The sequence below is a fragment of the Mugil cephalus genome, chromosome 1 (genome assembly GCF_022458985.1).
Source record: "Mugil cephalus isolate CIBA_MC_2020 chromosome 1, CIBA_Mcephalus_1.1, whole genome shotgun sequence".
NCBI classification, from domain to species: Eukaryota; Metazoa; Chordata; class Actinopteri; order Mugiliformes; family Mugilidae; genus Mugil; species Mugil cephalus.
In genome coordinates, this window is record NC_061770.1 from 35361819 (window position 1) to 35378438 (window position 16620).

The 16620-nt window shown below is 38.3% G+C and overlaps 1 protein-coding gene across 1 annotated transcript in view; it reads left to right on the plus strand.

Moving 5' to 3' along the window:
- Nucleotides 1–635: 635 nt before the first annotated feature.
- Nucleotides 636–16620, plus strand: part of gal3st4 (galactose-3-O-sulfotransferase 4) — a 40210-nt gene continuing 24225 nt past the window's right edge. Inside the window, exons 1-2 of the mRNA XM_047606516.1 lie at nt 636–736; nt 8937–8997. The gene's annotated coding sequence lies outside the window, so the exon portion shown is untranslated. The remainder of the gene's footprint in view (nt 737–8936; nt 8998–16620) is intronic.

Here is a 16620-nt window from a genome sequence, read left to right on the forward strand (position 1 = left end):
TTTAATTCAGTTTTCGGACCAAAATGCACATTAGTCATTTGCGTCACATATATAAATCATTTTAATGTTATTTTATTTTACAACATTTTACTATATTGCATTTCATTTTAAAAATATTTTATTTTGAAATATTTCTTTTACTATATTTTCGTTTGTTCCAATATTATTTTATTTTACTTTTTTTTTTACCATATTATATCATACCATAGGCTACTATATTTTACTGTATTTTATTTTACTTATTTTATATTTAATTCATGTAACGTTTTACGATATTATATTGTATTTTAATCTCAATTTATTTTACTTTTTTATTTATTTATTTATTTATTTTTAAATAGTCTGCCTGTGTCATGGCTCGCTGGAAGAGCCGTTTCACGCAGATCTCATCGGGAAACCTCTCGTCTCATTTTACAAACGTTGCAACAGTTTTTTTTTTTTTTTTTTTTTTTTACCAATCTGCAAGTTACTGCATGCGCCTCCTCGGTCACATCCCCCTTTTTTTCTGCGCGTAGTATGCGAGCGCTAAGTTCCAAAAGGGGAGACCTGAGGAGCGCACACAGGAGCGCACCACCTGTACACGTCAAACTTATAAACTCTGCTCCACTGATCTGCTCCTGCAGTCTGCTAAAAAGCTGCGGACACAGTGGGAGGAGAAGAGGGAGCGGAGCACAGAGCGGCCAATTTATCTGAACCTGCCTCGGGTTATCCTTCCAGGGACCTTCTGAACCAGAGGGTGAGTCTAAGCCACATTTAAACTCTGATATTATTTATTGCCAACAACAAAACAAAGATCAGTCATTTCTATTAAAGGCATTTAAATGGAGATAAAGAGGTCATGTGGCATAATACGCAGTGAGCATCTGACACTTTGCAGAGGATGAAATATAAACACAAAAACGCATGGGAATAATTAAGACGTGAATTGTAAAGCCAGGTTGTTCCAGCTGGACATATGGACGCTAGGCTGCTCTCGGTTTAACCGGGCGGTCAAGCTGAGCTCTTGTCGGCTTATTGTCCGGGCAAACTGACCCCAACTGCGGTAATCCCGCAGCTTTAACCGCCTGACTCGGCCAGGTGAGACCTGGAGGCTTCGTCACTGGATGAGAGGAGGTTCTCATCAGGGAAACATCCATTTATTTTTGATATACATCTGGATTATTTTAACATTTTTGGTGGATATTAAACAGAATATATGAGAACGCTGTTATATACATATAGATCTAAGACATTTTTTAAATTATATTTTATATATCTTTATATAATAATAATAATGATAATAATAATAATAATAAAGCTTGCTTTTTTTCCAAAAAAAAAAAAAAAAAAAAAAAGGCCACCTGTGCTGAGTTTGCAGGAGTACGTGCTCAAACACGCTTTAAAACAACTGAGTTTTTTTTTGCCCCCTTCTTAAAACGCCACGTTTCACGTCCACCTTGTCAATTAGACTCACAGTGAACATAAAAAGGAAGAAGGGGTCGTTTGCACAAATCTGCATCCTCTTAAATCACTGCTTTTTTTCTGTTTGCTGTAACTTGCATGTGCACGTCGGTGCAAAAATAATAAATCAGAACCTTATCAGACGGAAGCTTTTTTTTTTTTTTTTTTTTTGCGCAGGCTGCAGCCAAGGACCGAACTGATGCCCTTCGTTATTTCCAGATAGTGAAACTTTCTTGTTCAGCTCCGGCTGGGCTTCGTTTATAGCTCGTGTCATGTGTTGATGCTGTGTAATGCAGGGGTGTTAAACTCGTTTTAGTGGTTTATTCAGCCCTATGTGATCTCAAGTAACATAACAGCACAATAACCTATAAGCAACGACAACTCCAGAGTTTTTCCATTTGTTTTGGGGAGAATGTTAATGTATCCTTAAAGAAAAATGAAATTTCTTAAGAAAACTAAGTGTAATGTGTTCATATTGTTGTTTGTTGTTTAGTCCTGGGTCTCCATGTTGTGTTCTGTCCACCTCTCTGACTAAAACAGTAGATTACACATTAGCTATAGAAGTTACTTACATTGAAAAACTGTAATTTCCATACTTGCAAAATGCATGCAAATTCATGCATAGGCTGTATACAAATATGAACAATGCATCAGCTTGTATTGCACAAGCTGATGCGTTGTTCATATTTATATATAGCCTATTTCCCCCTGGGGATCCCTTATGGAGCGGTTGGCATGGCAACTGTTTTTTTTTTTTTTTTTTTTTTTATAGTGTCAAATAACGAACTAAAATGAAACCTATCCAAAAAAAAAAAACATGACACGTGAACATTTTTCAGTTTTATATCAACTACCTAAAAAAAATAGAACATGGAGGAGTTGGAGCTTATGACCTAGATTGCAGCCTCAAGCCACCAGGGGGAGCTCTACGTGCTTTGGCTTCACTTTAGAGGAGCTGTTCTTCATCCATATTCATATAGTTGTGGATTAGACCCTCTGGCCGTATGTTTGACGCCTATAAAAGTTTTAAAAAAAAAGTTCTCACGAATCCTGTATCCCTAACCCTAACCCTATATCTCAAAAAACAAGCTGGAACAAAAGCAACGAACACAATAAGTCCAGACCGGAGGAAAAGCGCAGAGCAAACAGAGATTTATCCAAACCTAGAACACTTCTGTTCAGCCTTAATGTCGTAGCGTAGTTATGTGATCATTCCAAAGTACTGTAAATATGATATTCATATACACACAGGATGTCAAAACTCCTCCAGGCTTCTAAAGTAAACTAGGACAACTGAAGAATGAGTCATGGCTTTATTGAATAAAAGAGTTCACGTACAAATACTGGCCACCTCAGGGCAAAAAACCTGGAAAACATGCAACCACGCAAAACGAAAATAAAAGATTAGCTAATTCATTCAACTCATACAAGTTGCTTTAAATAGTTTCTTCACATTATTTAAAATAAATGGTTAACTCTCATGTGCCTAATTACCATACATAGTGAACATAGTTAAGCCAAAGCTGGTAGAGCTCCCCCTGGTGGCTGGAGGCTGCAGTATGGGTCATAAGCTCCACCTCCTCCATGTTAGTGGGCGGGACTAAAACACTAAGTGAAGTGGTCTGTGGGTCTCTGGAAGCAGCTGGTACCTGAAGGCTCCACGGTCTGTGGCCAGGGCAGATGCTGAGGCAAAAACACGGGTGTGGGAGGAGATTGGTAAGGCCATGAAGAAGACCATCGATCGGCTCCAAAGAGGTTCTGGTAAAAAACCATCCGGTGCCTAAGGGACGGAAGGTGGCAACTTGTCCACATTGTTTTCGGTGGGGGCGGGGAGCTGCTGACGTCACCTAGGGCTATTGTCCGGCGGTGGTAGGAATACTTTGAAGAGCTCCTCAATCCCACCAACATGTATTCCTTAGGGGAAACAGAGACAGAGGGCCTGGGGCTGGACCGTCCAATCTCTGAGGTGGTGAAGCAACTACCTGGCGGTGGAGCCCCAGGAGAGGATGAGATCCGCCCTCAAGGCTCTGGATGTTGTAGGGCTTGTAGTCTTGGTTGACACGCCTCTGCAACATTGCATGGACCAGGGTGGTGGTTCCCATCTTTAAGAAAAGGGACCAGAGGGTATGTTCCGACTATAGGGGGATCACACTCCTCAGCCTCCCCGGTAAAGTCTACGCTAGGGTGCTGGAAAAGAGGGTCCGATCCATAGTTGAACCTCAGATCGAGGAGGAACAATGCGGTTTTCACCCCGGGCGTGGAACCATGGACCAGCTCTTGACCCTCGCTAGGGTGCTAGAGGGGAAATGGGAGTTTTCCCAACTGGTCCACATGTGTTTTGTGGATTTGGAGAAGGCCTACGACCATGTCCCCAGGGGCATTCTGTGGGGGGTGCTCTGGGAGTATGGGGTGGACGGCCCCTTGCTAAGGGCCATTCAGTCCCTGTACCAAAGGAGCATGAGTTCGGTCCGTGTAGCCGTCTGTAAGTTGGACTTGTTCCCGGTGAGGGTTGGACTCCACCAGGGCTGCCCTTTGTCACTGGTTCTGTTCATAACTTTTATGGACAGAATTTCTAGGCGCAACCGGGTGGTGGAGGGGGTCGAGTTCGGTGATCAGGGGGTTGTCGTCCCTGCTTTTTGCGGACGATGTGGTCCTCCTAGCTTCATCAAACTGCAAACGGTTGTGTGGAGTGTGAAGCAGCTGGGATGACGATCTGAGGCCATGGTTCTCAGTCGGAAGAAGGGCGGATTGCTCACTCCAGGTCGGGGAGGAGATCCTGCCTCAAGTGGAGGAGTTCAAGTACCTTGGGATCTTGTTCACGAGTGAGGGTAGAATGGAGCAGGAGATCGACAGACAGATGGGAGCGGTGTATGCAGGTGTTGTAGGTGCTTAACTGGTGAAGAGAGAACTAAGCAGAAAGGCAAAGCTCTCAATTTACCAGTCGATGTTCCAACCCTCACCTATGGTCATCAACTTTGGGTAATGACCGAAAGAAGAGGTGGTTCAGGCATCTGGCGAGGATGCCTCCCTTTAGAGGTGTTCTGGGCATGTCCCAGCAGTAGGAGGCCTCGGGGTCGCCCCAGGACACGATGGAGAGGTTCCTCAATTAAATGAAAAGGACAGCCTGCAGGAAGTGTGGGCGGGGCATCGATATTGTGGCTCCGCCCCCTGGCCATACTGATTAGACTCTGGCTCCAAAGTCCCCATCTTCTTGTTCTCCTTCTTCCTCATTCTCCCCCTCATTCTCCCTTTCCTTCCTCCCTCTTTTCCTCCTCTTCCTCATTCTTCCCCTCCTCTTTATCTTCTTCAGTTCCTTCTCCCCTTCTTCTTCCTCCTCTCCCAGTTTCATCTTCCTTCTTCTCCTCATCCCCTTTTCTACTCTTCCTCCGCAGTCCGTCGTATTCTTCCTTCCTCCTCTTCCTCCTTCATCTTCTTCTTTACCTGATCTTCCTCCGCCACCTCCTCCTTCCTTATTCTTCTCCTCCTACTTTGTATTCATCACCATTCCACATGTTTGACCTCCTCTGGGTGAATTAAAAAAGACAGATCTGGTCCAGGAACGTCTACAGTGGCTGAGCTCGTTGTCACGTCTCTTTATCGTTAATTTCTTTTTTTTAATCACTGACTTCATTTTTTATTGTTAACTTATTTTCTTTATCATTAACTTCTTCTTTTTTAAATTATTAACTTCTTTTTTTAATCATTGACTTCATTTTTTATTGTTAACTTATTTTCTTTATCGTTAACTTCTTTTTTATTGTCAACTTCTTTTTTTAATGAACTTATTTTTCTTTATTGACACTTTTTTATCATTTACTTCTTTTTTATTTATTATTATTTATTTTATTTTTATTTATCATTTATTTTTATTTATTTATTTTTTATCTTTTATCATACGGTTAGCACAGTTAGCCTGTGTGTGAGACAGTAGTGCGCACTTAGGTGTGCATGTGTGTGTGCGACCTACAACTCTCCGTGTGTGTGTGTATCTGTAACTGTAATAACATAACGTTACCTGTGTGTGTGTGTGTGTGTGTGTGTGTGTTTGTGTGCTTCCTACAACTCTCCTGTGTGTGTGTGTGTGTGTGTGTGTGTGTGTGGGTGAGGAGGACGCACGTGTGTGTGTAACTGTAATCATTAAGTTACCTGTTTTGTGTGTATGGGGGGTGTTGGTGTGTGTTGTTGTAACATAAAAGTAGGGATCAGCAGTATTACAGTTTTTTTTACAACCGCTATGACCCGTTGTTCAATACTCAATACTTTTTCAAAACTCTTCACACAGTTGCCACAACATCAGCCTGTGTGGGCTATACAATTAACACAATTCTTCTTCTTTTGACACGAAATGCACACATTTTACATGTTTAAAATTAGTTTTAACTCCTCTTACACACAAATTTCATCAAGACCAAAACAGTAGATGTTAACTGGTGAATTTTCAATTGCTTCCATGCGGTTTGTCAAAACAGAAAACCTTCATGTTCAAAACTAATGGACTGAAGATTACATTGATCACAGCTAATTCCCGTTTCACCCAGGTGCTGGGCTTTTTTTTAATCACAGCACCTATACTTACTGTATAGGTGGATATATATGTGTGTATAGGCTTGTGAGGGGAAAGAACAAAAGATAAGACAAGGGACAAGGTGGAGGACTTGCAAAAAACAAGTGTAGTGAGTGTTGTACAAAAAAAAGGAACAAAAAAATCAACAAATGAAAAAGGAAGAACATCATCACAAACATTAAATTACATGCATGATCAATACAATAATCTGTTGATTGTAAAAAAATAATTAAAAAAAGGAAAAAAAGTAGATTTGACACATGCAAAGTGATTTAGTTTGTGTTATTTCAGCAGTTGCCAATGTTTTTTTATGACTACATGCTGTGACTGACTAAATGTTTCTGTTGGAAGACAACGTGCTTTGGTAGATTAGGTGTACTGTGTTAGTGTATTATTGTATTTTGGAAGTGTGTGTCCGTGTTTAGTTACACTGCGTGATTTTGAGCATGAAATAAACAGTTTGGGGAATGGTGTGTTTCAGTTGCGATGTGCGTTAAGAGTGTTGAAAAAGTGTTTAAGGTTCTGACAAGCGGGTCATAGCGGTTGTAAAAAAAAAACAAAAAAAAAAAAACAACAACAACAGCAGAGACATCAGAGGAGTCCGCGATTAATGAATTGGTCTCAGATGTGGCCTGGGTCTGAGGTGTCAGGGGTTGCCATGGCAACTCAAGGTGGTCGTCAATGACGACAGAAGTGCACTGGGCTGGGACACAGAGAAGAGGTTGAGAAATAGGCTGATTTTCCACCTTTTCACTGGTCTCACATTTGGACTCACTGTGACAAAACGGTAGCTCCCGTCAGAAAAACAAGCAGACCGTAGTTGTTGTAAGACTTTCCTGAAGGCTTTGATATGTTTTTCTAGAGTAAATATTTTGGAGACACGTGCGAGTTTAAAACAGGTGTCCCTTCTGCTTCTCTCACCAAATCTTTGCATTACAGTCAATGGAGAACAGACAGGGACTTGACCGCGAACAGAGGCTCGCAGTTTAAATCAAAACGCGGATTGATACACCAATACACAAGACTCGTGTCTACAGTTTAAAGTTTAAACGAGGTCTCTAGGTGAAAGTATGCCTGAGGAGTAGACGTTTGAAAAACTCCAATGATTAGTTTTTTCGCCCGTCCCATTTATTTCAATGGAAACTTTTGCGCAATGTTTTGCAACTTACGTCACAAAAAAATACGTATTTTCAATCAAACCGCACATTTTGACATAAAGTTGACATATAACTCGTCCTACAACTCTTAGAGTTGTAGGACGAGTTATATGTCAACATAAATCAACGTGTCCTGTCAAGTGATGACAAGGAGATTAATTCATGCCAACTCAAAGACAGACGCCCTTAATGTTATTAAAGCACCTTCTCAAGAAAAACAACACGTAGTTCCATTATATAACCAAGTGGAGTGGAAAAGTTTTAGCTTCATCTATTGCTGAGTTTTTGTCAGTTGCAATATCCACATAATCTTCACCTTCAGTCTCCATGAACACACACCAGAAATCATTAACTGATTTGAAGTCCCAGTAAATTATTTAGAATAAACTCACTGGTTAGACAAGTAATGGGAACAAAATTCAAATAGTATGTTACTCTACATTAGGAGATGTTTCAAACTAAAATTGTTGTTGTTTTTTTTTTTTTTGATTTTTCACATATTCAACAGATTTAAAGGGGACATGAAGGGGATGTAAATCAGACTCTCTGATGTTTTTCTACATTTAACAGGGCATGTGGCATGTCATACTTTTTGAATTTTAAAATGAAAATCAAATAACCGCTAATTTTTTGTTTTTTTAATATCCTTTTCTGAACGGAAAATCCAATGATCAAACATACACGGACACCTGGCACCTTATTCTAATGTGATTTTTGACGTGAGTGAACAAGGCTTGATATCAGAGTATCAGAGATTATATGTAATTATTTTTAGTTTTTAGCTGAAATATGCGCCATAGTGTTTCTGTGGCCATGTGAATTGTTTTGAAAACCTACGTAGGCCTACTGATCCAAGTCCATCCTCATATGTGCTCTTACTTTCAAAACTTCAATATGTAAGAACAGGTGACTTTTTGCTTCTGTCTTCTAATAACAATATATTTTTTTGTTTGTTTTTAGAAGCAGAAAATGAAAATAGACCAGTGTTCTAAGTTTTGTTTAGTCATTCTCGACCCAGATAAAGAACGCTTTGAATTTCAATTAAAATTTTTGAATTTAAAAATGAAAATCAACAAACCGCTTGTGTCGACAACGTCATTATTACACATTTAAGTGCACTGGGACACTGCGAGGTAAACAATGGGCAGCATGGTGCGTCCCGTGCTGCTCCTGATGTTTCTCAGGAAGTTGTTTTTTTAACGCTTTCAGTTTGTTGGTGACCTGCTGAATGGCTCTTCTCAAAAGTAAATGAATCACCCACACGGTCCTCGATATCTGCCTTCACCATCCCATATGTTTGACCACCTCTCAGTCTAATAAAAACGAGGAGGAACTTTTTTTTATCCTGGATGTTGGGAACATTAGGCTATGAGGCTATTTTATCGATTAGTTATTTTTCTTATTGTTAACTTATTTTCTTTATCGTTACCTTCTTCTTTTTTATCGTTAACTTCTCTTTTTATCGTTAACTTCTTTTTGAATCGTTAACTTCATTTTTTAATCATTAACTTTTTATCGTTAGCTTCTTTTTTATCGTTAACTTCTATTTTTAATCATTAACTTTTTTATCGTTAACTTCTTTTTTTAATCATTAACTTTTTTATCGTTAACTTCTTTCTTTATCGTAAACTTCTTTCTTTGTCGTTAGCTTCTTTCTTTATCGTTAACTTCTTTTTTTTAACGTCTCAGAGGAGAAGGAGATTTCTGTTGCGATTGACCACATCACTTGATGATGATGGAGCTGATCTATTTTTATATTTCCCATCTATCTGCAGAGCCTCACCAAAGAGAAACAATAACAACGGCAAATCAACATTAACCAACGCGTCCTGTCAAGTGAGTACAAAGAGATTCATTCATGCCAACTCATACAGAAAAACAACACATGGTTTCCTTATATAACCAAGTGGAGCGGAAAAGCTTCACCTATTGTTGAGTTTTTGTCAGTTGGGATATCCACATAATCTTCACCTTTAGTCTTTATGAACACGCACCAGAAATCATTGATAGATTTGAAGTCCCAGTAAGTTATTTAGAATAAACTCACTGATTAAACAAGTAATGGGAACAAATTTCAAATTTTGTGTTTTACTCTATATTAGGAGATGTTTCAAACTAAAATTTGTTTTTTTTTTGTTGTTTTTTTTCTCACAAATTCAACAGACTTGATGTTTTTCTACATTTAACAGGGCGATTGATGTATCATTTGTTCCTTCTATTTTATTGTCAATCAAATTGTCAATCAAAAAAATGAAAAAGTTAAGGATTATTTTGTTTTATGTTTTTTAATCTAACACAAAAATCAAAAAAAGTCCAGTTTTTCATATTTGAATTTTAGACTAAAAATACAAAATGGAAAAATGGTGCCACAGGACTGAATTTGATTGTAATATTTAATTGGTTGGGGTTTATGACCCGGAGATGGCTTTGTGCGCGGCAGTTTGGGTAATGTAGCCCCTTTCACATGGAGCGAAAAACGGGATTTTATGGGCTCGGCTTGACGCGGCTTCATGTGAACAGGAATGCCGCTTCGACCCGGGTTTTTCGCTCTGATGCTAATGTATCTGAACATACATTCTGATTTTATCACTTGATGGCCTGACAGACTGTATCAATGTAGAAGCTTCAGCTCAAAAACAGCGCAAAGTTTTGGTCTACTCCCATAAAGACCGATCTCTGAAGGGCAGATATTTTTGTTTCTTTTTTTTTGTTTCAATCAAACAATTCAAATGTGGTGTTAAACGTTCATTAATGGAAGCGCATGATAACTAGAAAATTAAGAGGAGTCCCTGATTAATGAATTGGTCTCAGCTGTGGCCCGGGTCTGAGGTGTCAGGGGTTGCCATGGCAACTCAAGGTGGTCGTCAATGACGACAGAAGCGCGCTGGGCTGGGACACAGAGAAGAGGTGGATTTTCCCCCTTTTCACTGGTCTCACATTTGGGCTCACTGTGACAAAACGGTAGCTCCTATCAGAAAAACAAGCAGAAAGTAGTTGTCGTAAGACTTTCCTGAAGACTTTGATATGTTTTTTGTCTTTCTAGAATAAATATTTTGGATACACTTGTGAGTTAAAAACAAAAGGTCCCTCCTTTTTCTTTTTTTTTTTTTAGAAAATCTTTGCATTGGAGTGAATGGAGAGCAGACAGGTACTTTACCGCGAACAGAGGCTCGCATTTTAAATTCTGTTCGTCTCACTGCCGAGCACATTGTGAGAGACAGAACAGGTTTGTCTACAACTGTGGAAAAAATAATGTGTGTAGTGTGTAAATTGTGGCCGTGACCAGCGTGTAAAGAGAAAATTTTCAGGCAATTTCACACACGTGTCTTCACTTTAACTAACGAGCTCACACACTCTAAAACTAATTTCGACAGAGATTTTCATGGTCATTGAACAATAATGGATCAAAAACGATAAGACTTATCAAAAAGAGGATTAATACACCAATACACAAGACTTGTGTGTACATTTGAAGATTTAAATGAAGTCTCTTGGTGAAAGTATGCCTAAGCAATAGACCTTTTTGTGTGTTTTTTTTTTCGACCGTCCCATTCATTTTCAATTCGTATTTCGGAAACAAAAGTAATGGCACACCAATCCTGATCTAACCACACGTTTTTATATATAACTCACCCTACAAGTTAAGAGACGAAAAATATGAGGAAGAGAAAAAATTAGAAGAAGAAACACACGGAATAACAATAGGGCGTTGCCCATTAGCCGTAATTACCGATCACGCAACACAGCGCTGGCAACACCATGAGATCTGCCAACTGCATCTGAGGAGAAGAGGAAATACAGCGGCAGATATCTGGCTAAGTCAAGAACACAGTGATTTACTCTAATATCAACAACCTTTTGAAAGAGCGGGAGTTTGACCGGTCCATTCTGCTGGGTCATCAACAAACTAAAAGCGTAAATGCACCATGTCCCCCATTGTTTATCTGCAGTGTACTGTTCTTAAATGTATAACAACGACGTTGTCGCGATGACGTATGAGTGGGGAAAAAACAGACACGCAAGTCTCGGGGATGGAGGTCCAACCCGGGACTTCTGACGGTGTGAAAGGGGTTCTCATTATCCGGTTGAGACGCCCAGGTAATGCGAGTGGAATCGGAGTTTTTTTTATCAGATAATGCGTGTGCGCATGCTCCACCACCGCTGCGCTGCCGTGTGACCCCGGAACAAAAACGTCCAAGAAAGTCGATCGCAGAAGAAGAAGATAAACGGAGCCGTCTGAGGGATAGCGCGGATCTTACCTGCATCAGAAGTAGCGCGAACATTACATATAAGATAAAATTTACTAATATCCGTCTGGTTGTTGTTTGAAATGCCGGTCCGCCCCATGAACGACTCTTGTTTATTATATCACGTAATAGGTCAACCGGAAATCGGGCCGTATTAACGTGGTATTATCCCGCTGAAAAGCTACGTACTGCCACCTAGTGTGGAGGAGGAGAACAGTTATTCGATTTTCTTGCGCTGCATGTAAACTGGGACAAGGACTGTAGTCAGAAAGTCAAATTTTGACCATAGCTCGATTAAGCTCTGCATGTAAACGTGCTGACTGTTGAACAAGTCCTTGAACAGATAGTGTGTGGTTCCAGCTCCACCGTGGTAGCCAACTACATTACCCCATAGACATATGCATTACCCATGCATGCCGCGCGCAAAGCCATTTCCAGGTCACATAAACCCGACCAATTAAATATTAAAATCAAATTCAGCCCTGTGGCCCTGCTTTTTCCATATTGTATTTTTGATCTTAATCTCAAATAGAGATATGAAAAACCAGGCATGTTTTTTCGTTTTTTGTTTTAGATTAAAAAACGAAAAACAAAACAGTCAGTCACTTTAATTTTTTGAGTTTTTATTGACAATTGAAAATAGAAAGAACGAATGATACACGGATTTGTGTGGCATGTCATACTTTTTCAATTTTAAAATGGAAATGAAATAACCGCTCATTTTTTGTTTTTTAATATCCTTTTCTGAACGGAAAACCCAATGAACATACACAGATTCACCTGGCACCTTACTCTAATGTGATTTATGAAGTGACGACAAAACAAAGCTTGAAATCAGAGTAAAGTTAGCTAGTAGTTAACTATTCCCTGATTATATGTAGCCTAATTATTCTTATTTTTTAGCTGAAATATGCGGCATAGTTTTTCTCTCGTCTTTCCTGATTATTTCGAAAACTTATGTACTGATCCAAGTCCATCCGCATACATGCTCTTACTTTGAAAACGGGCATTTTTTTTGTTTCTGTCTTTAAACAACATTTTTTGTTTTATTTTGTTTTTATAAGCAGAAAATGAAAATGGACCAGTTTTTAAAGTTTTGTTCAGTCATCCTCAACCCAGATAAAGAACGCTTTGAATTTCAATTAAATTTGAATTTTAAATTGAAAATCAAATTTAAAATTTAAAATCGACAATGTCATCATTACACATCACACTCTTCTCAAAAGGCTGCTGATATTCGAATGAATCACACACACGGTCCCGGATATCTGCCTTCACAATCCAATACGTTTGAGTCTAACCAAAACGAGGAGGAACTTTATTTTTGTTTTGTTTTTTTTTTATTCTGGACGTTGGGAACAAGCCTCCATTGTAAAAGATGAACCTGGTCCAGGAACGTCCACAGTGATGGTCGTGGTTTAGCTGGTTATCACCTATCTATTTATTTAACTTTATTGTTAAATTCTCAGAGGAACAGGTCTGTGGCGTGACTGATAGCATCACCTGCACCACCTGCTTTTGTTAAATCTGTTGGGTGGTGACCTTAACCTGACTGTATGTAACCTCTGGTTCTGAACATAGGAACAAAACAAGCAACAGAAAGAATCCATCAGATGATGGAGCTGATTATTTTTTTAATTGTTCCTATTGTACATACATCCATAGCCGAGTGATTGCGAAAGAGTGTGTCCTGTGTTATCCCTGTCATGAAAAACAACATGTCGTGACGCAGATTTGGTTCCATTATTTTCAAGTCAGGTGGAACGAGCTACACCTATTTTTGAGTTTTTGCCAGTTGATATAGGCTATATATATCTGTGGTGTTTTTCCACCTTCAGCCTTCACGAACACGCACAAACTCAGTCAGAGAGGATCAACCAGAATGGATATTTATTTAAAATGAAAATTTTAAATAAATTTTTTCAAATGTATTACCAGAATGAAGAAATAAAGAAATTTAGAATAAACTCACTGACCTAACTTTATGTAGATTAATATGTAATTGACGGACTTTTGAAGTCCATGGCATATACTTTGCATACGTTTTCATTAAAAGTAAAACAATTAATATTTTTATCTTCCATAAATATTTATTATGGAATGAATCCCTTATTATAGAAAAAAATAATAAATATCACTAAAATGTCAACTAAATAAATAACAGCCACCTTCTAATAAGCTAAATGAACGAATGAAATGCAAAATTCAATATTTGTTTTGATTGTGTTCTTTTTGTTAAGCTGAGATAACCATGACAGATATTTCCTCTTTGGTAATATATCAAATTTTCTATGGAAAATAAGAAATTGTATCTGACAAATTTATTACCCATTACACAAATCACCCATTTCAAACACATGACGTTCCACCACTGAACCTCCTCAGTTTACCTTTCTTATTCTTATTGATCCAGAAAAAATCAATTAAAAATTTGTGGAAATACTAAAGAGCAAACTTGTACTACCAAGAGGAGTGGTGTGTGTTGCGTAGCTGCATTTCTGGTGAGGTTCGACTACAGCACTATGCTATACGCTAACGGTGTAGCTTCTGTGTTAAGGTCGTGTTATTTGCTTGAGTATTTCTTTTTCCTGACAGCTTTTTACTTTTTACTTTTTTCTTTTTCCGCCTTTTCTACTCGGAAAAAAACCCTGGAAAAAAACAGGCTTGTTATTTTTTCAACCATGCTGAATGACTTGACGTAAAAGGTATATAACATGAATAGACATGACAAGAGTATGGGATTATAGCGGTTAAACGGTCGAAAGGTGTGGACATGGCACAGAGTTAGAGAGAACTAGCAGCAGCATGGAGGAAGATTTAATAAAGCCAGACCTTCCAGTCCATCCACAGCCTCAGCTCCAATGATGATTCATTGAGTCTTAACCTGCAAATAACGCAAATAATTATTTTTACATAAGTATCCGTACTTTTACGTAAGTACAGAGTGTGAACACTTTTGCCACCTCTACTGTTATTTGGCTAACTAGCATGTGTGTGGTGTGGTGTTGCCATTTAATATTTTAGTTTTTTCTGTTTGCCATGTGGGCTACCAAGGAGCAGCAGGATAAAAATTTTTAGCCCGTTGTTTGCTAACTGGTAGATCGCTACTACGGCTTCCTATAAGAATCCCCCTTAGCATGTTGTTAGCCTGATAGCATAATTCGTAAAACAGAAAAAAAAAAAAATATGATCACCTCATTGGTGTTTTTTATTGATATTGTAACAGTAAGTTAAAAATTAATAATGCTATGAGGTTAATGATGTGTTGGCATTTACCGATACGCTCTGATGATTTGTTAACACAGTTGGAAGGTGACGTTTACTGACGTACCTGCCTGATTTTACGGTAAGTTAAAACTTTATTGATCCCCGTCCGGGAAATTCAAATACTACAGCAGTATAAGTCAAGAAAAAACAGTGACCAGAAAGGAAATTAAACAGGAAACAAAGAGCAGGCAGCCAAAAAGACATTAAAGAGGACAATTCTCCTAGATACTAAACATTACAGGGGCTTGAGTTTGACATGTGTGATCTAATCTATCTCACAATCCCCTGGTTGTGATTCAACGTTTTGTAAAAGGAAAAAAAAGAACCACAGTATAATAAAAAAATATTACACAAGATGCAGATAAGACAAGAACAGTAAAACTATACAACACTCAATAAAACTTTGATAATTGAAAACAGCAGTAACCCTTTATAGAGCACAATTTCAACTCTAGAGTGCTATTGTAGGACGTCAGAAGACGTCAGAAGACGTCAGAGGATGAAGAAAATCAAGATTAAGTAATTTACTATATATCTGGTTCCTTGTAAACATGTCTTTAGAGCATTAGAACATCAACACGTTTCATCCCAGTAGCTTCTTCAGTTCTGAGAGACTGGTGGGAAGTTGAGGTTTAAATAGGAAAACAACGTTTATCAGAAACTCGCTTGACCAGAAACTGGTACCTCTAATTTCCATAATGGCTTATCTCTCGTTAAGGAGACGGACTGTGTGCCTAGACTACTTACCCTATGAATGGTGCCCTAACAAAGCCATTCTCAAGGTGTGAATGGTGTTGAAACCTTAACCTCCCACCAGAAATTCAAAGCCTTTTGGAAAGACAGCATTAGGACAATTCTTCTTCTTCTTCTTCTTCTTCTTCTTCTTCTTCTTCTTCTTCTTCTTCTTCTTCTTCTTCTTCAAGAGCAACGTAGGCAAGAATCAGTAAGAGGAAGTAGACAAAGTAAGAATACACGCATCAGTGTAAAAACTATAAGAAATATATATAACAATATGTACAAGCCTAAGTGAACCCGTGTTCCGAGTTGTTGCTCTATAATAACATTGAATATGGGGTGTTGCACCGTGGGAAATTATTGCACATGGTGAGTCCAGAGTCCAATAACATATAAAGAAATACGTAGAGTTGAACGTGAGTGTGAACATGAAGTGAACATTAGTTATTGCGTACTATAAATATGATAAGGATTTTAGGATAATATAATAAATATGGTTATAAATATGGGTTATTGCGCATGGTGAGTCCAGATAGTATTCAGTCCAAATGGAATGAAATGGAAACAGTTTCTCCAGTTTGTCCAGCCAGGCAAATTGTTTTTGTCATTGGCGTCCACCTCTTGGCTGTGGTGTTCCTCAAGGTTCTATATTGGGTCCCATTTTTTTTTTTTTTTTTTTTCATGTTTCCCTTGGGGTTTATTTATTTTTTAAGTGTAACATTCCTATCTGTTCTGCACTTACAACACTTTGTGGAGAAAGAAATAAACTAGAAATAAACTCATAGAAATAAATGTTAACTTGACTAATAAAAATGGAGACAACACAACACTGAGACCCAGAATTAAACAGCAGATGGAAGCAATAAGCAAACTTATATTACATTAAATTGTTCATATAATGTTTTGTAAAAGCATAGTTCATTTCACTGAATGAAAACCACATCTAAAACTCATTGAATACTCATAAAATGTGACGACCAAATATGGTTGATTGTCCCATAAAGGGTAAATAAATGTGGGTATATATCAAACAGTTTGCTTATTACGTTTGGATAGAAAGTGTTGATTGCTCTGTAGTAGAGTGTAGAAACCTTCAAATCAAATCATTTTCACACACATACAACTATAATTCAGGCAGAGTGAAGTTGTGTTACTCTCGCAAAATAAGTAAAAGATTCACCCACAGGAGAGCATTAACTCATAGAGATAT